Consider the following 25,260-nt stretch of genomic DNA (forward strand, 5'->3'; position numbering starts at 1 on the left):
AAATGGTGAAATAAGACCTTGCGCTTAATCCAGTTGTTAGTTAAATGGCTAGTTGGAACAAGGTAAAGTGCATAGTGCCGGGGATAATGACAAGGGTCAGGCGAGTTAATCACAACTCGCCCTAAGCCTGATCGCAGATTTTATTTCTACCACACCTCCAGTTTTTCACAGTAAACATAAATGGCGGCCATTTAATTTCTAATGTTCCAGCAGCCAGGCAATCAGAGCGCTCGCTCTCGCTGTACTCACAGGAGCCTCCCACGAAAACGTGAAGGCTCACAGTGAAAAACGGGCCTCTCAACCAAGTACAGGGTTCCATTTTAAATTTTACAATCTCGTGGAAGGCTCACAGGACTCTCGCAAGCCCAACGGACAAAATATACAATTACTTTTTACTCTTAATTTCTCAAAAACTACCAAACAAATTTACAACAAATCACAAAAAGCACAATCTGCAAAACCAAGATCTAGCTTCCAGCAAAGTTGGTTTAATTACGTTTTTGCTATATTCTTGTCTAAAGAAATCTATGGAAAATGCATGGGGATTTTACGTTTTGGGACACCGCTTATTCCTCGGCCCTCACGTTACGGATAACCCCAAAATCTTCCACAGAGGAGCTGATGTGGATTACCTTTTTTTTAAAAAAAGGTTGGTGAAGTTTCGTTAAATGAAGCCAAAGTTATGAGCAAACCGAAAAACACTCTTTCTATGGAAAAGCAGACCTAACTTTAACTACCTAGTGGTGACCACCACTGGGTAATGTACATACATAGAGAGAAAGAAAAAGAGGGTAAGCCCATTGCTATTCACAAACACAAATTCTGAAGTTCTAAATTTACCACACAAAAAAAGACCTAAAACAGTCCACCATCACACATGGTCACTTATTTTAATTGCAACACACTCCCATAGACAACAATGAAAGCAGCACCCCTTAAGAAATAATGTTAATGTTATAAAATAACGTCATCCCCCAATAAAGTGCTCATTCAGGGCAAAATCACGGGGTATTTAATCCAAGTACAGCAAACAAACAACGATGCATTGATCAGATGAAACAACTCATTACAGTGCAACCAACTAATGAAACAAAAACGGCAACGGACAAAAAGTACAACAATCACTATAGGGGCCATCTTGAAATTATCAAAAGATGATGGGTCCCTAACAGTGGATATCCTACTGAACTTAATAAGGGTAAACAATGCACAAATATTATGATTATTTATTTATTTACATTTGTTTTAGTCCACTCTACTTGTTATCAGAGCTTGGATTATGGTTCTTTGCAAGGCTGTTGGTATAGACTTAAACAGGCTTCTCAAGAGTTTGAGGATGCCAAAGCATTTACCGCAAGTAGCACTGATATGTTCCTGCATAGAAAGAGAGACGTCAATAGTGACCCTGAGATTTTTAGCCGATTATTTAGGAGTGGGCATATCCTCCAGTGAGTCTAGCCAGCAAGAGGCGTCCCAAATCAGATGGGTCCCACCAAATAGCAGGATCTCTGTTTTGTCAGAGTTTAGTTTTAGACAATGATTTGTCTTCAATCCTGCTACTTTGGTGAGGCAGTCAAGTAATTTGCCTCGGGTTTTGTCTTGTTTCTTCCCAAGTTGTATAATCAACCGGGTGTCATCTGCCCAAGAACAGACCTCAAAGCCCCATTTCGTGTTCCTTACTATTTTTTCTAATGGCGAAACACAGACATTAAAAAGAGTGGGACTCAAAGAGTAGCTTGAGGCATTTGGAAGTGTAAGAACAGGATCTGAAAGTGCCCAACTTGACTGTATGCTTTCTCTTTGTTTGTAAACAATCAAACCACTGAAGGGTTTTCAAATGTAGGCTAATTTCATGACGTTTTTTGATCAGCAGGCTATGGGAAACTTTATTGAAGGCTGCAGACAGGTCAAGAAGGATCAACTGGCAAACAGTGTGCACTCAGTGCTATTTCTAGCTCGAAAACCAGTCTGTGAAATGTTCAGTAGCTTGCTGTTTTTCTAATAAATTTGTTAATTGACTATTCACTAATTTGCCATACTTGTTGACATATATGGAAAAACCTATATAGGTCAGTAGTTGGAAGGAATGGAAACATTGATTCCTGTTTTTTGGCTTGGGGTAGTAATACTGCTTCTTTTCAAATCTCTGGATAAGTTGCCTCTGCAAGGGATTGGTTAAAGATTTGTGTGAAAATAGGACATAGTAAAGTAGCTAATCAATAGTAGAAAAATTTAGGACAGGGATCAAAAGAGGAACCAGATTTGAAGTCCATCATCAACTTTGTTACCTGTTCTTCTATGATTTGTCCGAAAGCTCCCAGATGGATGTTGGCACCTGGTGGGGGCCCATGGAAATTCATCCAGAGATCATTCGGTCACAAAGGAGGAATAGATCTTTTCAATTTTGTCAGTGAAATAGTTTACGATTTCCTCACAGAGGGCCTCTGTGGGGAAAATCGATTGAGACAGTTTGGCTTGGTGAGCTCTTTCACAATTTTAAATAATTCATTAGAAAACCTGCTGTTCAATTCTTTGGATAAAATACTCCTTCTTAGCTCTCCTCAAATCTTTATGGTATTTTTTCAGTTCTTCTTCATATTTTAAAAGATCTGTTTTAATTCTTCAAAACCTCCACTTCTGTTCGAGGTTTTTGCATTTCTGTTTGTTAATCTTAATTCAGCAGAGTGTTATTTTTCTGAGTGCAAGCTTCTAGCTGATGTATTGATTTTCAGAGGAGCGCAGTTGTCTAATAAGCTTAGAATCAAAACATTGAGGGTTTCAATCTGATTAATAAGGGGTTTATCAACATCATTCGCGGGGGGATAAAGTGATTGGAGAATGTTTCATCAGTGATGCGCCTCCAGGATCTCTTAGGGATTAATGAGAGGTCTGCTCAATTTAAATTTTTATCACCTGGAAGCAAGACATAAAAAGTGATTTAAAAAAAGTATCTGTCCAGGTTAACAAGAAAATATGTAGGAATTTATTGGCTTCAATGTTGGAGAAAAGGAGGTCTAATGTGTGACCTGCTATGTGGGTTGGGCCAGTGATACATTGTTTGAGTTGAAGTATGCTCATGTCATTGTTCAATTGCCTAGATATATAAACCTCATTAACTTTAACCTGAAAATATCCTTTTAATACGGTTTCAACCTGTTTTGATTTTTGTACAGGTAATCCAACTATCTTAGACAATGTATATAGTCTGAAACCAAATTGTTACCAGTCATATGAATTTATGCCCACTAGGGTGGGAGTGTTAGTAAAATCGGGAGATGAGTCTTTTGTGAATCCAACCCTGCATGGGCGGATCTACTACTCACAATTTGACACAGATTGCTCTCCATGGTATTTTTAAGCCCACAGAGTGGCATCACTTGAGCACTCATACTTATGTACCATAATTTTGGATATATGATTTTGATGAATGACTACACCATTGATTACAGATATATGGATTGTTTACTAAGATGTTTTAAATCCTGTTAATGAATGAGATAATGGAATAGGGTTATATAGCTATTGGCACAAGACATTGTGGCATAATATATATATTACTGCAATCAATAGAACATATGAGGAGCTCGGTTTGGTAGATATCAATGTATTGTGGTCGCATAAGGATGGGTTTCAAGCTTGTCCTCTCCAAATGACATGCCAGGTGCAGCAATATCATGGAGACTAAGCATTCTAAGAATGGTGGATCTTGTTTGAGAAGACTTCTATAGCTGCCTTCTATGTCTATATCTTTCCCTCATTCAAAAAGTGTATTTATGAGCCAAGCTAATTTGTATACACTACTTGACAAAGGCCGGTCAGGCGAAAACATTGTGTGATGTGTCACATTCGGTACAGAAAATAAAAATAAATTAATCCAACGAGCAGGGTTACATGCCCTACTTCTCATTGTGGGTTTATGCATGTCAGGGAATTCACTTTTCTACAGACTAATACAGAGTTTTCCGCCAGACATGCACTGCCCCCAAATGGGGGCAGCGCATGTAAAATATTATATATTTGTGCTGACAGAATCAGCAGAAATATATATTTTATTTAACATTATTTCTTATGGGGTGTTGTTTTATGTTCCTGCCTCCATTATTGTCTATGGGAGTGTGTTGCAATACATATGCAAGACAAAAGTGTTGCTAGACTTACTCCAAGGATGGGCTACAGTATATTTGTAACTGCGTTGGGCCTGTAGTAACTTTAGAAGTTGTATTTGTGGATAGCAATAGGCTTCCTCTTTTGGGGGTTTTGAATTTATATTCCTCTTTTGGGGTGTTTGAATTTATATGCCTCTTCCTAAACCCCTTCTTACCCCTCTTTATTGCCTTCCTATTTATTAGTAAGTATTCCAATTTTTCCAGCCACCCCCACAGGTTCCTCCCACATTTACTTCTAAAATGTATACCCACGTGTGTGGAGACCTCCCCAACCTGGCTGGAGTCCTCCACATAGAATAGGAAGGAGAGGGGGACTTCTCCACAAGTACTTTTGTGAATAGCATTTTGTATTATGTGTATAGTACTATTTTAATACTCCTAATTGTGCTACAAAGTGTATTTGAAAAACCTCAAGTGTATCAAAAAATGATAATGAAATGCAAGTTCAAACTAATTCAAGGTTGCACAGTTGCGAAATGCAACACATTATAGAGAATCATTCAGCTTGTAGAATTGACATACTATACCTTTCTACAAAATCGTTGTATCTTTTGATTGTTTCCCAAGATCAGGCATTAGTTGCATCAATTTGTTTCCAACATTTATTACTGACATTCGTCATTTTGTGTGTCCAAAACTATGGCTACTAAATTTATTTCCCAAGTATTTTAGCAGAAATTCTTTGGCAGTCTTAAGGTAGTTCCAATGCAGTTATTTCTGTAGTAAGTTTACAGTGTTCAATTTATTTAAAAACCAGCCTATTCGTGTTTCGCCCCCTATGTGACTTTCAAGCCTGGGGCTTTTTCAAGGCTGTAGTATTAGAAAGAGCAGTTATGACGCAAAGCATATTTATTGCAAGTATAAAAACACTGCAATCCAGTGCTGTACACAGTTTGGATAGAACTAATCATAAGTGAAAGTGAGAATATATTGTCAGTGTGATATCTAACCCTTCAAAGGCGCCATGTGTGCTCAAATTAAAGACTCCATATGATTGTCTACTCTACCCCAATTTATTGTGCACTGGCATGCTCGAGGTTTTGATGGATATTGGGTGCCTTTAAGGAGTTCAATTATTTCAGCATTTTTTTATTATTGTATAGACCCTTTATTATCTATTAGCCGGAACTGGTGGCTTCGTGGACTAAAGCTTCCACTGTAAGGGCCTGTGTTTGACCTCATGGTCACAGGTTCAAATCCCGGCATGTGCATTCACCCTTTCATCCTTCTGAGATCGATAAAATGAGTACCATTGATTTGGGTAACAATAAACATCTGTCATTCAATGCCAAGATACCCTTTGGAGACAGTGTGCTTTAGAAAAACACATGTTATTATCTCATATTTCCTTTGGAAGAACATATTCTAGTATAGTTTAAACTATTCACCCAAAATGTTTAAAAGGTAGATTATTTCAAGTACTTACACAACAGTTATACGTTACCTTTTTTCTCTCTCGGCGGATCTCCATTGTTAATCATAAGCACTGAATAGTCCCTCCCACCTTCGGGGATCCCGGAGCACTCCTTTACAATATATATTTTTAAGTGTAGATGTTCGCCTTTCTTCTGTAAGGCCAGGATAAACACTTAATTTATTGAAATGTGTTGCAGCCTATAAATGAGGCTATATTGACCAATTGCTTTCATTTGCATTAAACAAGTGGGTTAATATATAATAATAACACCAGGAAAATGTGCAAGAGCTGTGTAATTTGTACTTACTAATTTCATTCACAATCCTTTTTTAAAGAAAAATGAAGAAAGAAGAGGACAATGTAGACCTATAGACTGAAGCTCTGCAGATATGAAAAGTGACTTTGTGCCTTTTCAGGGCTCACAGCCTACCAATATTCTATCATTCCCTGTAGGTGGCAGTTACTTCAGTTCTTTTTTCTGGCTCCTGGTGACAGGATCTTCGAGCACTCAGCTTGGCCTTTTTTGACTTTTTCCAGTAAATATTACACTCAGAACATTTTGCTAACAACTTCGTTAAACAGTTTTCAACATTCACAGCTTTTTTCTGTCATTTTCTGCCAGGAAACTTATTTTTATAGTCAAATAAAATTATTTGGCAAATGCCCTGCCTGTGGCAGAAAGAAGGCCAAAATAGATCCTCAGGGAGTGTGTATTATTCGCCTTCCTGATAGTCACACCCCTGATTTGATGTCGGTGCTGCAAGACTTTTTCCAGGCGTACCCTGAGGGACAGAGAGAAGATTCGCCTCCATGGAGCTGAAAAGCGACGCAGACAGCAGGAGGTGCATTCTGAAGGTGGTATGTCATGTGAGCGAGGAGAGGGCCAGGCATCTACCAGGGCTCTTCCACCTTCGTTATGGACTCCAGGAGAAGGACATCCTCAAAAGCAACGTAATTCCAGGTCAATGTCGAGGACGTCGAGATGAGGTACGGTACCAACTTGCTCGGCGTCAGGAGCTCGGTCAACGTTGAGAGGGAGACTGTCGGGACACTGGAGATCGACCTTGAAGCATTTCCCATGTTGACACATGGGACGCTCGACATCGAAAAGTCTGTCAAAGTCGAGACGTAGGGCCTCATTACAGGTGTAGGTGCTATTTATCACACTTGGAAAATAATTATACTATGTTTGTTATTTATCGGGTGTGATAAATAGCACCTTTTTTGAGTTTCTGAGAAATAATACGTGGATTTTGGTGTTTAATGCACCAAAATGTGTATGATACAGTAAATACCATATGCTTTTTCCTGTTTAATTTCATCAAGTTTGACCTGCCAAAATTTAACGATTGTTGAATCAAATTAACACATCTCATAATTATCAGATGTGTTAAATTAAACCAAACTCGTAATTCAGACCCATTTGTAAACAGGAGTGTACACATGGGTCGGAATTTAAAGAGCAACTCAGAATCAGGGCCATGGAGGGAAATCGATGTTGAGAAACCCGTCGACATTGAGGCATACAAGACCTGCAGAAAGGGTCAGGAGATCAAGACCAAGAAGGTAGCCATCAACTTCTGGCTCAGAATATTCCAGGTCATACTTGTCATCGTCGACTGTCCTTATTCCGGATTATCCAAAGCCTACTCCACCACCTTTGCCAGCTCCTTCAGTGTATACACCACATACTTCCCCTCCACCTCTTTCTCAGACAGTGGCACCTTTGAGAGCGCCTTAACTGGCGAGGCTTCTAGCTTCCCTTCGTAGATCAAGGTCTTCTCAGTCTGTATCTCAGCATAGCTCGCGAACAAGAAGGACTTCCAGACATAGTTGTCATCGTTCTTGGCGCTCATCATCGAGAAGCTACTAGGTGCAGACATAGATATGTCCTAAGTCCGGATTCAGAACTAGGTCACGGTCCAGGCAGAGGTAATTCTATTCCACCTCTTCCTCTAGCACTGAAAGAAATTCACCAACACTGACTGATTATCCCCGGCCAAGGGTCTCTCTAGTTGATTACATCGACACGTTGCTGGAAGTGCTTGTACAAGGAGCTCAAAACTGAACATTTCATTGCCTGCTCCATCAACAGCTACATCGGTGACATTTAAGACTCTTCGCCAACATGCAGCATCAAGACCCCATCTACCTCTAGTTCCAGGTTTATTGGAACCAGCCATGGAACTTTTCCTTATGCCAGTTGCAGCCAAAGCAGCTCCATCTAGGCATCAGAATAAATATAAGCCTCCGGAGCAGGACTTGCTTTTTCTGCAGTCAGATCTTCCTCCAGATTCAGTTGTTATCTTGGCTGAAAGAAAATTAATTTTACTATGCCTTTATCTATGGTTCCACCAGGCAAACAAAGCAGAAAACTAGATTTAGTGGGACGCAAGGTGTGTGGCACAGCTGCTACAACCATGAAAGCAGCGAGTGCATCTGCCCTGCTAGGCAGGTATGAGAGATCCTTATGGGACTTCCAGCAGCAGTTTGTAGAAGACCTTTCAAGAGACCTCAGAGAGGACTTAATCAAAATCATGAATGAAGGCATGATGGTCTCTATCCAAATGATGGGCCCTGCTGCCGATTTAACTTTGCTGGCAGCCCATGGATTCTGTTGCGGATTGGCTCGCAGACCACATTCTTGGATTCATCTCACGGCGCTCACTCAGAAATTTCAGCAGAGAATAGTTAGCCTTCCTTTCTTTGCTAAAACTCTGTTTGGGAGTCATACATGTGATGCAATGGCTCAGATGAAGACCAAAATGGAGACCTTGAAGGCGGTTGGTCTGGAGAAACCTAAGGAGCAACAAAAGCACCCTTATAAACCCCTCAGTGATTGCAAGGACACCACAACAACAGCAGCAAAGAGCTTTCCAGCAGTACCAAAGGCATCAACCAAAGGGAAGAGATGGCCACTAATCTTCCCAGGTAGGAAAGCCTCTTACAGGTTCCAAACAATGAGCATCAGCTTTCCCTTCTTTTGTTACCCACTCCGGTAGGGAGATGTATTTTACAACATCTATGAGTTGAAATCCATCACAAACGATGCCTGGGTTCTGAATATTCTACAGAATGGTTCTTGTCTCAGATTCTCCAGTCCTCTACCAAATATGCCACCAAAATCATCCAGTGAACATCTGCAAATGCTGAGATCAGAAGTGAACATCCTTCTGGAGAAGCATGCAGTTGAGCTGGTACCTCCCAAACAACAGGGAATGGGGATTTATTCCCATTATTTCTTGGTGAAAAAGAATGGTCCCAAAAACTAATTTGGACCCATACTAGATCTGAAAGTCGGAAACAAATAGATACAGAGAGAAAAATTCCAAATGCTAGCATTACATCAGATTTATCATCAAACCTCTGTTCTGTAGCTCTTCAGGATGCGTACTTACACATTTCAATAGCCATAAAACACTGAAAGTTCCTGAGATTTGTAGTAGGACACAATCACTACCAGCACAAAGCACTTCCTTTTGGCTGCAAACCATCGTCCAGACTTTTTGAAGTGTATGGCAGAGGTCGCCGCACTTCTCAGAAAACTCAGAATATTCGTAAATCCATACCTAGCTGACTGGCTTATCAAGGGAACAACAAGCACAACATCTTTATCGAAAAACTATCTCTATCAGCTGGGTTTTCATGCCAATCACCTGACATTGACCTACTCGCCAGTTGAGTCTCTTCTCTATTTAGGAGCAACTATTGACACCATAAAACCAATCATATACTTCAGAGGAGAGTTTTTTATTCATGTGTCTGAAATGTCAATCTCCCATGAAAGTCTCTCACCCAACAGTGAGTAAACTGTCATGTCTTAGGTCAATGACTTCTTGCATATTTCTGACGCCAAATGTCCATCTCCACATGAGACAACTAAAAGAGTGGCTGGAAGACCAGGGGAGTCAATAGTCAGGCAACTGGGAGGTCATGATTACACTTTACCTCAAAGCGAGGAAATTCCTCAAATAGTGGTGCAAGCCAAAGAATCTCCTTCAAGGGATGCCTTTCCATCAGGATGTTGCCTCTCAAACGATAGTGACTGATGCCCCTCAGTTAGGTTGGGGAACGTACATGGATCAACTTGAAATTCAGGGAACATGGCCCACGAAGGAAAAAACGTATCATATCAACCTCCTGGAGTGGCCCCGATAAAGGTGGGTCACATACCTTCTTCACATGTCATAACGTCCACACATTAAGCTGCTGTAGACCGAACCTTCTCATGAAATTTGGAGGTCAGATGGTTCATCCCAATCTCTCCTCTTTGAGTTTGGCAGCATGTATCCTGAGTTTGTACAATATGAACATTTAAATCTATCACAGGAATGCATGAACATTCTCAAAGAGGCTAAACGTCCATCAACACATTCAGCTTATTCTTTTATATGGAAGAGAGTCTGTATCTGGTGTTCTGACAAGACCTTTGATATGTGTGCCAAGAAGCTATACATTCCACACTTGCTTTATTTGGCATCAATAACTGCATATAGAAAATGTCCTTCATAAACCTCTGTTTTCAAAATTCCAGGTATTACAGACCTCCTAGAGGATATAAAGAAGGTTTTTCCTCAAATATGCCGTTCGACCCTTCGTCGGTAATTGAACATAGTACTCCATAACTCATGGCATCTCCTTTTGAACCCATTTATAAATCCTTATTATAACTCTATTCTTAGAAGGGTGCTTTCCTAGTTGCTATCATGTCAGCATGTAGGGTTAGTCAGAAATAAGCTTTATGTTCGTTCTCACAAACCATATAGAGAATTTCATAGCATTAAGGTGGTTATGAGGATTCATCTGAAATTCCTACCCAAAGTTGTTTCGGATTTTCACATCATATAGTCCATTACTACTTTCTTTCAGCACCCTTCCACTCCAGCAGAACAAACTTTCCACACTTTACATGTTAGAGGGGTCTTAAGATTTTATCTAGACAAAACAAAAGATGCGTAAGTCTAATCAATTGTTTGTAAACTATGGCACTGGCCATACAGGTTTAGCCATGTCTAAATAATCTATATCTAGGTGGATAGTTTCTTGCATCCAGTTATGCTACCAGAAAGCAAATACAGTTCTGTCCAGTAGGCCAAAAGCTTATTCCTCTAGAGGGACAGCAGCTACAGCTGCTTCGAGGGGAATATTCTGTGCTTATCCTGGCCTTACTGGAGAAAGGTGAACATTTGCACTTAAGAATATATGAAATGTAGTAACTCAGCACTAAAACAAAAGGTATTTTGAAAATGATATGACTAAATTGTTGAGACACTAAAATTCCCTAATACTTTACTGTCTCTGCGGTCCTGTTTTTCATATGCTCTGCAGCTTCCGGAATCAGCACCATTTTTTAAGTGCAGAGTGGTTATGAGGCCCTCTTCCTTGTTTTTGCTTAGGAATAAATTCCTGGCATGTAATGGCGGCCGCCATATTATATTAGCGAGGAAGGAACATCTAATCTTGGTTATTTAGTCATTTTTAGCCAAATCGTAGATCATCACGTAGCTTTTGAGAGAAGAGAGAATATTAAAATATCTTTCTAGTATTTATTTTCATCGATTGGACACTTATATCATTTAGAATCTAAATTCCGACGTTAAATGATCCATAGACTCAAAACAAGTATGTTGTTTTTGAGACATCCTTTGGCCTATTTTAGGTAGCCATGCATCCCTCTTATATATGCATTGCTAATACATGTTAGTTTATCCTCTTTTACTATGGTTAGACATCTATATTTTCCATATGTTCAATAAGTGCCAAATACACAGTGTATAGATATGGATCCTCTTTATATATACGTTAGTGGGTACCTTCACTGTCCTACTGTATTGATTTATTATAGAAGTATAATGTTTAAAGTAGCCAAACTCATTATAAATACATAGGGGCTTATTGTGATGTCGGACGGAATCAGTTGCGCCCAACACCGACTCGGTCATGGGACCAACCGACACCCGGTCATCAGTCCCAACCACCTCATTAGGATTGGACCGAACACTGTTTGGTCACATTCATATATTTCACTATGCATTACAGCCATAAACCGGACGTAATGCATGTTCCCATAGTTAAACGGGAGGTGCAATTCATCCCTGCACCTTAAGGTGCCTGCCACAAGGTGCAGGGTGAAACAGGGGGCACCATAGGTACCCCTCAGCATCAAACTGGAGGCCGTGCACCAAAGGGGGCCCTGCTGGGGGCCCCCAAAAACGCTCTCCGACATAGTTTCCATGTCAGACAGCCCAGCATGGAAACCATGTCGGAAACAATGCATTGTAATCTCAAGAGCGGAGAGGCCCGCCCTTTGAGATTACAGTCCGGATTCCGACTGGCGGATGGCGAGCCTGTCGGAAGCCAGCCAGAATGACCGGCCGGTTTACGTTCCAACCGCCTCCAACATAATGAGGCGGTCGGAAAGTAAACTGACCAGCCCATTACAATACGATGCGTCCCTAAAGGCTCCCACCGAAGGTTGAAACCTTTACGGGCCGTATCGTAATTAGCACCTTGCTGTCAAAAGCAACTTATTCCATTATCAATTTTACATTGTATTATACAATGCTTCATTCTTTTTCTTAAAATAATAAATTATGTCCTGAGGTCACCTGTCGATGTTAATTTTATTGTTAACATTATGGGATAAGAAACCAGCATATCATTCTGGCTAAAAGTAAACGTTTGGAGCTTCCATTCATAGGAGATTGCGAACTCAATTGTTGAATGTGTTTTCATATTGTCATTTGATTCAGAGTTATCTTTTTGAATATGAGATCAGGTGCCGTTAAGTCATAAGTTTGTTTGATTTTTATAAAAGTCAAGTGATGTAATTCTGAATTTTTATTGAGTCCCCACTTTACAGTATCGAATTTGAGTATATATTCACTTTCTCATTTCCCGATTGCAAGTTACTTCTTGGATGTGGTTTAAGTTTCTCTATTGCACAGAAAGTGAATGAACGTAGATGAGGATAATGTACATTGCAGTGTTAAACCAATAGTAGTTTCCTGTCTGATTTATGAATGTTTCTGTAGTGTTCTTGTATCTCGTGTTTCAACGCTCTGATGATACTTCCCATTGTTTTTTTTGCATGGATATGTTATTTTGTATATGACATGTGTACTATCACAATTAATCCATTCCTTAATTCTGCCAGTGGCCAATTATGTTGGTTTCCGTTGTTTTGTATTACTGGTTTCCAAATTTAGCAGTTTTTACATGTGTAGGAACCTTTTGGTTTGTCTAGAAATGTTCCCTTGTCATTTCTTGTGTCTTGATTAGCATAATTTTTGTTTCAGATTAGGTGCTCTTTTGAAGCTTAGTTGTGGGAAAGAATTGATATCATTTTTGATGGTAGGGTTGTTGGTTATCAAAGGTCAGTTTTTGTGTCGAAATTTCCTAATATATTGGTGTCCATTGCTATTTTGGGTGATATACCTAATTTCATGTTTGGTTGTTTTGGGTTTATTATAGTCTTCTAGAAGTTGACCTCTATCAATCTGTTCAATTTCATGCCTGGATTTCCGTAGAGTGGTTATATCACAACCTCTTTGACTAAGTTGTTGAGTAATTTTCTTTGATTTTATTAGGAAATCCTCGTGTTTACTGTGGTTCCTTTTGCGCTGCGATATTCACCCATTGGAATGCTGGAGATGGTATTATGTGGATGACAGCATGAAAAACTGAATTTGCTGCAGCGATTTTCCTGTGCATTCTGCTATGCAGTTTGATGTTTTCTATATGTAGCGTAAAATCCAAAAGTTAAATTTCTTGTTTTGAAATAGTAAATGTCACTGTTATTCCACAATTATTAAAAGTTTATTGATGTACTTTTTGAATGTAGTTGGTGATTCCTGCCAGATGAATAAGATGTCATCAATATATCTGCACTGGAAAATGTTGTTGCTACTGAGATCTTTGAATTTCTCATCTAAAAGCCAATATTTCTCAACCTCGCCCATAAGGAGCCAGGCACAAGTGGAGCGAAAAAAGGTCTGCTCCGCAGTCCCTTGCTGATATATATTTTCATTAAAGATGAAAAAGTTGCCTGTAATAAGTGATTCAACCAGAACGTTCTCATGATTCCATACAGACTTTTTCCCATTCTTCTTAATTGTTTCTCTGTTTATTATTTGTCTTTCTGTTCCTTTACTTCCTTTTTTGATACATTATACCCTACCTTTCCTTAACTACAGATTTCGTTTTACCTAAAGGATTGTATTATATGAAGATGTAAGGTAACCTATAACTGCCGTGTCAGTACTTGAAATAATCATTTCAAGTAGGTGAATAGCTTAAACTATGCTAGAACATGTCCCTCCAAGGGAAATATGAGATAATAAAGGGGTTATACAATAATAATAAAAAATACAGTAATAATGGCACTCCTTAAAAGTGCCTAATGATTATCATGACCTTGAGCATGCCAGTGAACAATAAATTGGGGTAGACAATAATATGGAGTCTTTAATTTGAGTACACACTGCACCTTTGAAGGGTTGGTATCACACTGACACTATAGTTCTCACTTTCACTTATTATTTATTCTATCTTAAAACATGCATGCTGTGTGCACCACTGGATTGCAGTGTATTTACACTTAGTGGGCTAGTATATAGTACTTTGCAATAAATAGTTTTTTGTGTCATAGCCGTTCTTTCTAATACCACAGCCTTGAAAAAGCCCCAGGTTTGATAGCCACATATGGAGCTAAGCATGTGTTGGCTGGTTCTTAAATAAATGGAAGAGTGTAAACTTACTTCAGAAATAACTGCATTGGAACTACCTTAAGGCTTTGTCAACGAATTTCTGCTAAAATACTTGGGAATTTAATATACCAGACATCGTTTTGGATTCACCAAATGAAGAAAGTCCATAATAAATGTTAGAAACTCTTTGTAATGCAACGTATGCCATCATCTTGGGAAACAATCAAAAAATAAAAAGATTTCATGGAAAGGTACAATATGTCGATTCCATATGCTAGTTGATTCTGTAAAATGTGTTGTATTTCACAACTGTGCAGCCTTGAATTGATTTAAACTTGTATTTCATTATAATATAGGAATTTTTAGGAAAAATACACAATGTTTTTTCTAATAATTTGGCTATTGAAAGAAGTAGAGTTGGCCTAACACTGAAGAGTGTACAAATTCCCTTGAGACGCATTAGGAAGGGTATTAAATGGCAGGTTATAGAGTGTCGGGCCAAAATACTGTTTTGATTGAGTACTGCAATTTGTAGTTTGTGAAAAGGGCCTACTTTGAACAATAGGGTGGTTGAATTCCCTTTGTAAATGTTCAGCCATAAGTGGGCCACCAGGACCACATTCAGATAATTCTAAAGAGTACCTAGGTTCTTTACGTTAATGGCTTGTGGTTTCAGAAGGAGTATTTAATCTACATAAAACAAGTAGGCTCTGGGGTATATCGAAAGCTATCGAAAGACATAGCAAATGTGTAAGGAAGTGCCTCTTTTTGCATGTTCACCCTCACATTTGTGGACTGATGTTGGTTTTTCGACTCTGAGAGTGCACTGAGGCCTGTTAATCAGACCACGGTGTTCTAACCCCTTGCAAAATGTATGTCAAATTGGCTATTCCCAATTGGCAATTACTGACTTACTTAAAAGTCCCTAGTATCTCTTCTTTTGCACTTTTATATAGCGCAAACTCGGCCCAAAAGTATTGGAGCGTTTTACATGAGCACCAGTTATGTTACACAACAATACATTCATTTTTTACATTAATGTTTTGGTAGGCGGGGGGAGATTAAGGGCCTGAGTCGGGGTTTGGTGGTGCCAGTGGCTTGCGGAGCAGCAAGCCACCAGCCCTCTCCCACATCACCAAAGCTCACCGCCGGCCACCTGCCAGATTGCGAGTTTTCTTGTTGTGTGCAGGGCGGTCCTTTGGTGTGCCTTTGGAAAAGGCACTGCTATGGGAACGTTAGTGCCTGTTCCTGCACGGCATGGACTCTGCAGTCCATTCTGTTCAGGAAAGGGGGTGCATGCACACAGGGGAGCACAACATGTGCCCCCCTGCATGCATTCCCATGGCCTCAAAGCCAGCCTTTTCAGGTTTTTTTTTGCTTAAACTGTTTATTGTCATTTTTCAAATGTATGTTACGATACAGATGTATGTAATTAGTAGAATCAGTTGGTGTTAAATCACATATTATACATTGTGCGAAGTCAGTGGATATACAAAAATTTTCTATATCAGCTATAATCATATACTCAAACACCTCCGAGCACGCAAAAATCCATGTTGAAAAAGTTCCAAAAATTAGAATCATCAGTTGATAAGATTCATCCACTGTTTATTCATCAGGACAGCAGTTCAATACAAGCGCAGCCGACACGTGTTTCGTAAAGTCATATCAGACTCACAACTTCTTCAGGGCTGAAATAGTAATTCTTAGCGCTCCTTCAAGTCCACAAAAAGAAGAAAGATTATCCATCCAATCCGGTCTCCAGTAAATGAACCCCTATACACTCCTCATTTGCTTAAGGAGTTCCCAAGTTACTGCCTTCTTATTTCATTCCACTTAAGTAAATCAGCAAATAATTCTCAAGAAAAATTAAAAACATAACTCAGTTTCCACGTGGATTTCCTCCGGTCCGGTCTTAACATAGGCCAACTGTACTACTCCTCACCGTAATAAAAGCTCTCCAAATTTCCATGCAAAATCGGAACACGAGTACGTGCCCCACGGTAACTCCAATCTTCCTGATCATCTCGCCATGGGGTATTGAGTTTATTTGACTGCTGGGGTGGCAACTCCCAGCATACAAAATAGCATTACAGCTAGTTGGTTTCCTGAACATCCTACTCTTTAGTCTATCCCCATCCACAAATAGTTCAACGTCCAAAAATGTGATGCTGTGAGTATCATATTGTGTTGTAAACCTAAGGTTGACAGTATTGTCATTAAGATAGTCGAAAAAACCTTTCAACTGGTCTACCGTCCCTGTCCAGATCAGCAGACAGTCATCAATAAAGCGGCCCCAATAATGTATATGGGACACCCACTCCCTGCCATCTGGTCCCCAGATTCGCTCCGCCTCGAACCGCCCCATGAAGAGGTTTGCGAAAGACAGAGCGAATCTGGATCCCATAGCAGTCCCAGTCCGTTGTCTAAACCAATGCCCATCGAATAAGAAGACATTGTTAGTAAGGATCAGCTCAGTCATCTGCAAAATCATTTGTGTGTGGTCATAAAGTTCGGCCGCCCTGCGACTAAGAAAGAAATCAAGTGCCTTAATGCCCAGTCCATGGTCTATACACGTGTATAAAGAAACTACGTCAAGAGTAGCCAATAGCATCCCATCTTGCCATACAATATCCGCCAAAAGATTCAAAACGTGTTTAGTGTCTTCTATGAAAGACGGGAGATTATAAACATACTGTCTCAGATAGGTGTCTACAAACTGGGACAGTCGTTCTGTAGGGCCACAGATGCCAGAGACAATAGGCCTCCCGGACGGTCTTTCTCTGCATTTGTGGACTTTTGGTAATGTATAAAGGCATGGCGCCTTAGGTGAAGAGATCGTAAGATAAAGGAACTCATCATAGTCAAGAAGTGAAAGATCATACCACTCCTTAATCTTAGCATTCAACAAAACAGTTAACTCTCCTAAAGGATAGGAAGTAAGCCTCTCATAGGTTCGTGAGTCATTCAACTGGGAGTACACCTCTTCTTTGTAATCTGATGTGTTTAAGATAACTACGTTGCCTCCTTTGTCAGCACTTCGTATTGTAATATCTGCATTCTCCATTAACTCTTTCAGAGCTTTCCTCTCCCCAACTGTCAAATTATCATCTCTCCTATACAGTCCATATCTATTCTTGACATCCATCTCCTTATCAATGTCAATGTTCACTGCCTTACAGAATACATCTATCGTATTACCAGCTGGTAATTGGGGTGTCCATTTGGACCTGACTTTGAGTCCACTCCCCTCACTCTGGAATCTCTCTACTTCCAATTCCTCTAACAGTCTAGAAATAGTCACCGGGTCATCCTCCTTTTCAGTTAATGAAACAAGTAACTGTGTGTCTTTAAGCTCTTGTATTGTCAAATTGCTAATAGCTTTATTATCTGTTTTCCTGGATTTCTCTGGTACATTGGCAAAGTATTTTTTCAGTTTCAATCTCCTTGCAAATTTAAACAGATCTATTTTGGTCATACACCAGTTATGCTTCTTTGCAGGGCAAAAGCCTAAACCTTTTTTTTAACAATTGTATCATATCATTGGTTAATTCTAGTATAGACAGGTTGATCACTTCAATATCTGAAACATTACTCATGTTTGTTGTTTCCAAGACCTCAGGGTCCTGATTCTTGCTCCTGGATCTCCTACCACCCCTCCCCCCTCTCCTGGTCTTCTTGTATTTTGCTACCCGATTCTTGTTCTCTGTGTCCCTGTTGCCTCTCCTTAATCTCTGCACTTCCTCTAAAAAAGTTGTATCAGTATCAGGGACTACAGTTAAATCAGGAGCATCCTCATTCTCACTACTGGTGATTACTGATGACGTATCGTTATCACTAACAACAGGAGTGCTGCCCTTATGTTTACCCGCCGGGCCTTTTATAACCAAGTAATCAAATCTTTTAGCGAATGTGTAAACCCGACCCGCCCGGTAGTCAGCCTCATCACGCTTAAGTTTGCGTGCTTTTCTCTTTTTAATGTCCATTTGTAAGTCATTAAGTATCTCATCAAGAATTAAATAGTTTTTGATAGTCGCCTCTGGAAGATTCAAATCCTTAATCTCATCTTCAATCTTACTTATATCTACTAGTAATTTTACTATCTTTCTCTCGGCGTTTTCTATCAAAATCTGTATTAGATTACGTGAACTATTATTTAGTTCTTTCTCCCACGTGATATATAAATCAGGTTCCAAATCCTCATAGATCGGTATTATTTGTGACCTAAGACCTCTAGGTATCCTATTAAGAATTAAGTACTGTTTTAATGTGGCAGCATCCCACCATTTGTTAAGCTCCTGTCTCTTCAGTGACTCCAACTTCACAAACTTGGCCCTGAGTCCTTCATTCTTATTATCTTTCGGAGGTCCAACTGCTGTTACCACAGAACCCCCAGCGACCAAGTTCTTAAATAATAACTCTGCCTCTTTATCTCTATTCATATTCTCGACCTCTGCGGCAGCTTACAAACTACACAATAAATTCAACAAATTGGGAAAACAGTTATTTCAAGCGCTATAATCATATAACAGGATTCTATACAATTTACACAACCATTGTACATCAGTGTTCAGAACTATTCACTGGATCAATTCATTTCCAAAGTATGTCTATGTTACGAATCCATACATAATCCTCCTAAACATTGTTCTAATGCCTCCTTCCGACTTTGTTGCGAGGCTTTTTCTAGCAGATAAGTTATTTGGACTGTAACCATAAATTGATTATCTTCTAACTAACAGGGGGTAATAACCAAAAGGGAAGAAGGGAGGTTGGGAGGAAAGTGGAAGAGAGCCGCATTTACCCCTACATCCCCCTCTATTCTGGCTCATCCGCGTCATTCATAATAGCAGGTTACGGTACACTAATCCATTGTATGTAAGTATCATGTGTAATGTTGCACAAATTAATAACAAGTCATTCCACAACCAATGTAAAACTAAGTTAATCTGTGCCAGAAACATCCGGAGGGTCACTGGGGTCAGTGCTACTTGTAATGCCGTCAGAATCGAGCCCCAGGCCGCCTAAATGGGATATTTACGCAGCCCGAGTGTCTCCTCTCTTAATAATGAGACCGCCTCAGCCTTGGCCCAGTTTAACATAGAATTGGCCATGCTGTAAGTGAGGAGGTGTGGGGGGGGTCCACTGTTTTCCAGCAGCGTGTAATAAGACTCTTGGCTACCACCAGGCCCAGGTCTAAAAATCTAGAGGCCGCCAACAGCCTGGGGCATGACCACAACATATGCAGTAAATCTGCATCCCCCAGGCTACAACGCTGATAGCAGGCATCCGTTCTTTTGAAGTATCTATTAATTTTATCTGTGATCAAATAAGCTCTATGAATTATATAGAAATGGATGAGTCTAAACTATGCATTTCTGGGATCCGTCCAGGAATGTCCAGCAACATCCCCCATTCTTTGCACGTGTACAGTCTTGTCAGGTCTATCTCCCATTTGTTAGGTAGAGGCGTTAAATCAACACCGGTATGTGAGCGGATGGAGTCGGTAAACCATTTTATTAGATGTCGTCCCGTGCCCAATACATGAATATATTGCAATACGAGATGTGCTGGGGGTTCTTGAGATATGTCACCCCATTGACATTTCAGAGTAGTTATCCAGGAGGTATGATTGAGGAATTGCCCTGGGGGACGCCTTCCTCTTCAGTAAAAGATAGAAATGGCCGCAGCTCACCCCCTACATATAGATCTCCTAGAGTATGTATATCAGTATATGGCAAAACTGAAAGTGTCAACACGGTGACCCTGCCTCCCCCTTTTGGCATTCCTAAAATCGATATCGCGGGTTAGAGGGTGTAATATGTCTGGTAAGGTGTATGGCTCTACGAAAACATTCTGAGTTACCTATACCAAAAGTGGGAGGGGCGTGCTCGATCTAGTGCATGGGTGGAAAAGGAGCGTGTCCAGTGTGTACGGGGGCCCACCCTCTACTGTGTCATCGAGGTGGAGTTTCTCCATCCATTTTGCAATCCATTGTATTTGGGATACCAGGTAGTAATGCTCCATGTTGGGTAAGGCCAGACCACCCTGAGCCTGGGGCAAATACAATTTGGCGAGCGCCACCCTACATTGTATGTTATTCCAGATGAGATCCCTCATCATTCCTTCCATTGTTTGAAGAATGACGTCGACAAATACAGTGGAAGGTTCGCAAAAATATATAGCAGGCGAGGCAGCACCACCATTTTAATAATCGCCACTCTACCAGCAACAGAAAGATGAAGCGTTTTCAATTCAATTTTGGGTCTTAAAGCTGCCATCTAACAAGTCTTGATCCGTGTGATATGTACGAACACCTAAATAATTAAACACGTCTGGTTGCCAAGTCACCAATGTGTCACCCACTATTAGTTACGATACGTGTGCACCAGGAGTGAAGGGGAATAAACATCATTTCGCACAGTTTACCCTCAATCCTGACACTTTTGCAAATAATTTAAGTGTGTTATGCATTGCCGGGTGTATCGTCTGTAGGTCCCGGATATAAATAAGTAAGATATCGTCCACATATAATGTTAAGGCATGGGGTTTCCGTCCCCAGTGGTATGCCCCATTGATCTGCTGAAAGTCGCATGGTCAGTGCCAGCAGTTCTATGGCTAGAGAGAATATTAGTGGGGAACTAGGGCACCCCTGTCTTGTTCCCCTTCCAATCAGTATGGACTTCGAGAAGAGGGTTCCCAAGCGGACTTGCACAGTAGGCGTTTTGTATAGTAGTTTAACTAGACTAAGAAAATACGACCCAAACCCAAAACGGCATAGCACCGTAAACATAAACGGCCATTCCACCATGTTGAAGGCCTTCTCCAAATGCAGCACCAGACATCCTGATGTTGGCCAGGCCTCTACAGCACTTCTCATCACCTGAAAGAGCCTACGGATATTGAATGATGAGTTGCGCTCTGGGACAAATCCATTCTGGTCCTGATGGACCAACTGCGGTGTGATCGAGTACAATCTACCCGCCAGGACTCCCGCCAGTATATTATAATCCCCATTCAATAGCCCCAGAGGGCGATAAGCGCCTGTTTGAGTGGGATCTGCGCCCGGTTTCGGGAGGGAGATCAGACTGGCCTCAGTAATCGCAGCTGGAAGGGCGGCTTCTTCCACTGCCTCCGCATATACCCCCAACAACTGTAGACCTAAAATGTCAGCGTAAGTCTTATAAAATTCATGTGGAAAGCCATCTGGTCCCGGTACCTTACCAGAGGGCAGTGCCTGCATTGTACCTTTCACTTCCTCCAGTGTAATAGGTGGATCTAGATCTCTGCACTGTTCAGGCTTGAGTGTGGGAAAAGGAAGACCCTCCAGGAAGGACTGTATATCCATTTCAGATAAGCTCTGGGTGTAAGTATATAACAGAGTGTAGTGTGTGGTCAGTTCACTGTGAATTTCGTGCTGTGTACTTAAGTTCACCATCTAGTGACCGAAGTGCAGTATTGAGGCCCGTGGACTAATCTCTTTTGATTAACCAAGCTAGCAAAGCCCCAGAATAATCAGCCTTTGCATGCGCTGAATGCGCAGCATAATGTAAACACCGCTGTCGCTACAAAGTTCTGTGTGTCTTTTACGCGCCTCCAACAAAGCCACGGAGTCTGGGGGTGCCTCCATTGCTCGAGTTTCTAAGCTCAGTAGATCTTTTTCTACTGCATACAACTCAGATTATACCTGCCTCCTCATACCACAGCCCAACCCTAGGCATCTCCCACGTATCATGACTTTCATAGTTGCCCATTCCACCATGCTGAATGAGGCCGTCCCTGTGTTGTTTGTGAAATACTCATTGAGGGCCTCCCCTATCTTGCCCCTGAATAATGGGTCTTTAGTGCAGACGGTTGAAACCACCACGTAGGAACACCAGGAGGACCATTTTCCCAGCACAATGTAACATAATGGGGGTTGTGATCGGAGTGTGTGCGACCCCGATAATCCAAATCCACTCCATAAGGGTGTAGTGAGGGTAAGCTGAGAAACCTGTCCAGCCGAACGTGCAAGTCATGTGGTATGGAATGGATGGAGTATATACATGCTGTAGGATTCCGATGTCTCCAAACATCTGCCAGATCCCACCCGCATACCCAAGCATTCAGAATTGCAGAATTGGTTGTAGTGGCGGTATTTCTGAGGGGGGAGGAATCTATCCAAGTGTTCATGACACTGTTAAAATCTCCCACAATGAGCCACGGCTTGTCACACCATTTAGTTGATAGTGGGGAAAGCGAACTAAGGAACTGTTCTAGTTTGGTATTAGGGGCATATACGTTACCTATAATGACGTTCATCTAGTCTGCCTTTCAAGAACACATATCTACCATCTTTGTCGATAAGTACCTCATCCACATTAAAAGGTGTGCCTGGGCGGATCCACATTAGGGCCCCACATGCAAATAATGAGTAATCAGTAGCATATACTTTACCCCTCGATTTCCCCTGTAGTCGGAGTGCTTCAGCACTGTTCAAATGCGTCTCTTGTAAAACAGCTATTTGTATGTTGTGTCTCTTAAGATATGAGTAGGCCGCATATCTACGGGAAGGTGTACGGAGGCCCCTCACTTGCTCGGTAAGTATTGTATGAATGGTCATGACCTTGAGTTATGCATCATTATAGTGTGATCCATTCTGTGTCCATAGTTAGGTGTACGATGCTATAGGGCCTAGCAGCCCCTCCCATTCCTCCCAAAGAAACCTCCCTAACTATAGGGGAAGATACAAACGTCAACAAGACGGGGAAGGAACTTTACCAGGGCTACCCCCATGAACAAGGGATGCTGCCCAAACCCTGACGAAATGAAAAACTATCCGTGAGACCTGTATTAGGGAGAGTGTGGGGTTTGTTTGGCCTTGCAAGGAGCGCCACTATGCAATCCCCAAGCTTGATTCATAATTATGCCTATAGATTTGCAGTCATCAAAAATAATCTATGAACAACATCTTCCAATCTGGAGGTTATGACAGCTGCATGCACTGCCACAGTATAGTCATGAACAAAACCCAATGTCCGTAGGATGCAGTTCTGTGCAAGTTTACTATGTTAACAACAGTGTCCCATCAATCATACAATACCATCAGAAGTTTGCGGCGTAACGTCTGGCATATGCAGCGACACCACATCCGATGAACCATCATCTTCCGATGAACAAGATGGAGATCCCTTCTTACTGGGCAACTCTACAGCCTCCGCGATCCGCCCGCTTCACATACCGCTGCCTGTTGTTCCTGTCCAATTTGGTCTTGTCCAGGTGCCACCGATAGACCCGGGTCACGTCTCCTGAATCTTCTCCGACCGCTCAACTCTCCTCTTCTGGTGACATACGTACCCGTGGGTCTGTGACCTGAAAACTGAGCTGTGGTTTCCAGCCAGTCCCAGGTATCTTGTGGGCCGTCGAAAAATCGGGCTTTCCCATCTGAAATCACTTGAAGTTTTGCTGGATAGATCAATGAATATATAATATTCAGTTGGTGGAGTTTCTGCTTTACCTGGAGGAAAGAACCTCATTGACGCTGCACCCTAAGTGTATAGTCCGGAAAGAAGAGGACCTTGGCATTATCAAACTTGATTTCCGTCAGCTTCCTAGTTCCACGTAAAATCATGTCTCTATCCTTAAAGAGCAGCAATTTAATAATGTGCACGCACCAGACCCTGGTGCCGGCTTCCTGCCAGGTATTCGGTGTGCACTCTCTATGGAGAAGAACGGAGAGAAGGAGGAGGGAGGGAAAATCTCTTTAATCCAACCTTCCAGAAAGACCACCGCATCTTGGCCCTCTGACCCTTCGGGCAGCCCCATCAGACGAATATTATTTCTTCTGGAGCGTCCCTCCGCACCCTCCACTCTGTCCTCCAGAAATCTGATGCGGGCTTCATGTTCGTTCTGCTGTTTCTCTAGAAAGTCTGTTGCCTGCTTCAGTTCTGAGATATCCTGTTCCACTGTAGTAACACAATTTCCCAGCTTTCGATGCTCTGCGTGCAGTAACGTACGATGTATGAAGACTCTGTGTATATTTGCTTCCATTGATTCCCTGGTTTGTTCTAGGGCCTGCAATATGGCACCCAATCGGCCATCCGGGGAGTCCTGTCGCACAGAGGGCTGCGTTTGATTCATGTCTGCCGGGCTTGCAACCTGTGAGGAAGTCCTCGATCCAGCACCTCTAGTAAGACCCATCAGCCCAGCCAAGATCTATGATGTGCACCAGTTATGCGCAGAGGCGGGGAAGGACGCGCAGCAACCGTCCCGTCCGCCACATCAGTACCAATCACAACAGCGTTGAGTGAAGGCCCACTTTCCCTCTACCAGCGCAATCAGGTGTTGCACTTTCTATATATTCCGCAGTTGCAGTGACGACAGCGGTCACTTTCCAGTGTCCACATCTGCTCCGCAGCAGCACAGCCCTTCGTAGCATGTCCTACACAGCTGAAGTGACTACTTCTGGCAAAGCTCCAGCCTAGACAACGCCAATGTTTTCCCCTATAGGTACTTTGCCGCAGCGCTCCTACCCTCTATACCTGGGGATCACTATCACTGCCACGAGTCTCCGGGGCCCAGCCTCTGTTAATGTAGCCTTTAATACAGGAGCATTCCACTGCCAGCTCCCACAAGGCGCTATATTTTTCTTACCCCGTTCTTCATGACCATTTGGGGCATGCACGGTGATGCTGATTGGACTGTACAGGTCTGCTCGGTGGTATCACTGATACCATTGTCTATTTGTTGGGGTGGCCATGCTATATATCTCCCTCTTGAGTCAATTAACACTGAGAGCGTCTCCGTGTGTCAGGGATTTCTGGTGTAGGCCTCTACCCCAGCCAGACTATATCTTCCCATGTTGCTCCTCTATGCCAATCTGGGCCGCTCCACTACTCCGCATTCTTTTGACCAGCGTGGTCAACAGATGCTGCAGCACCCCCTCCCCAGCCCAAGAGAGCGCTTGATGCGGCCTACTGCCAGTGCTCCC

The 25,260-nt window shown here is 41.7% G+C and overlaps 1 protein-coding gene and 1 long non-coding RNA gene across 2 annotated transcripts in view; one reads left to right on the plus strand and one right to left on the minus strand.

The window, feature by feature from the left end:
• LOC146861089 (aryl hydrocarbon receptor-like) overlaps positions 1-25,260 on the plus strand; it is an 867,902-nt gene that overhangs the window by 572,417 nt on the left and 270,225 nt on the right. The gene's annotated exons all lie outside the window — the stretch shown is intronic.
• LOC146861090 (uncharacterized) overlaps positions 1-25,260 on the minus strand; it is a 107,359-nt gene that overhangs the window by 1,208 nt on the left and 80,891 nt on the right. The gene's annotated exons all lie outside the window — the stretch shown is intronic.

This window comes from Triturus cristatus, chromosome 3_1 (genome assembly GCF_964204655.1).
Source record: "Triturus cristatus chromosome 3_1, aTriCri1.1, whole genome shotgun sequence".
NCBI lineage: Eukaryota > Metazoa > Chordata > Amphibia > Caudata > Salamandridae > Triturus > Triturus cristatus.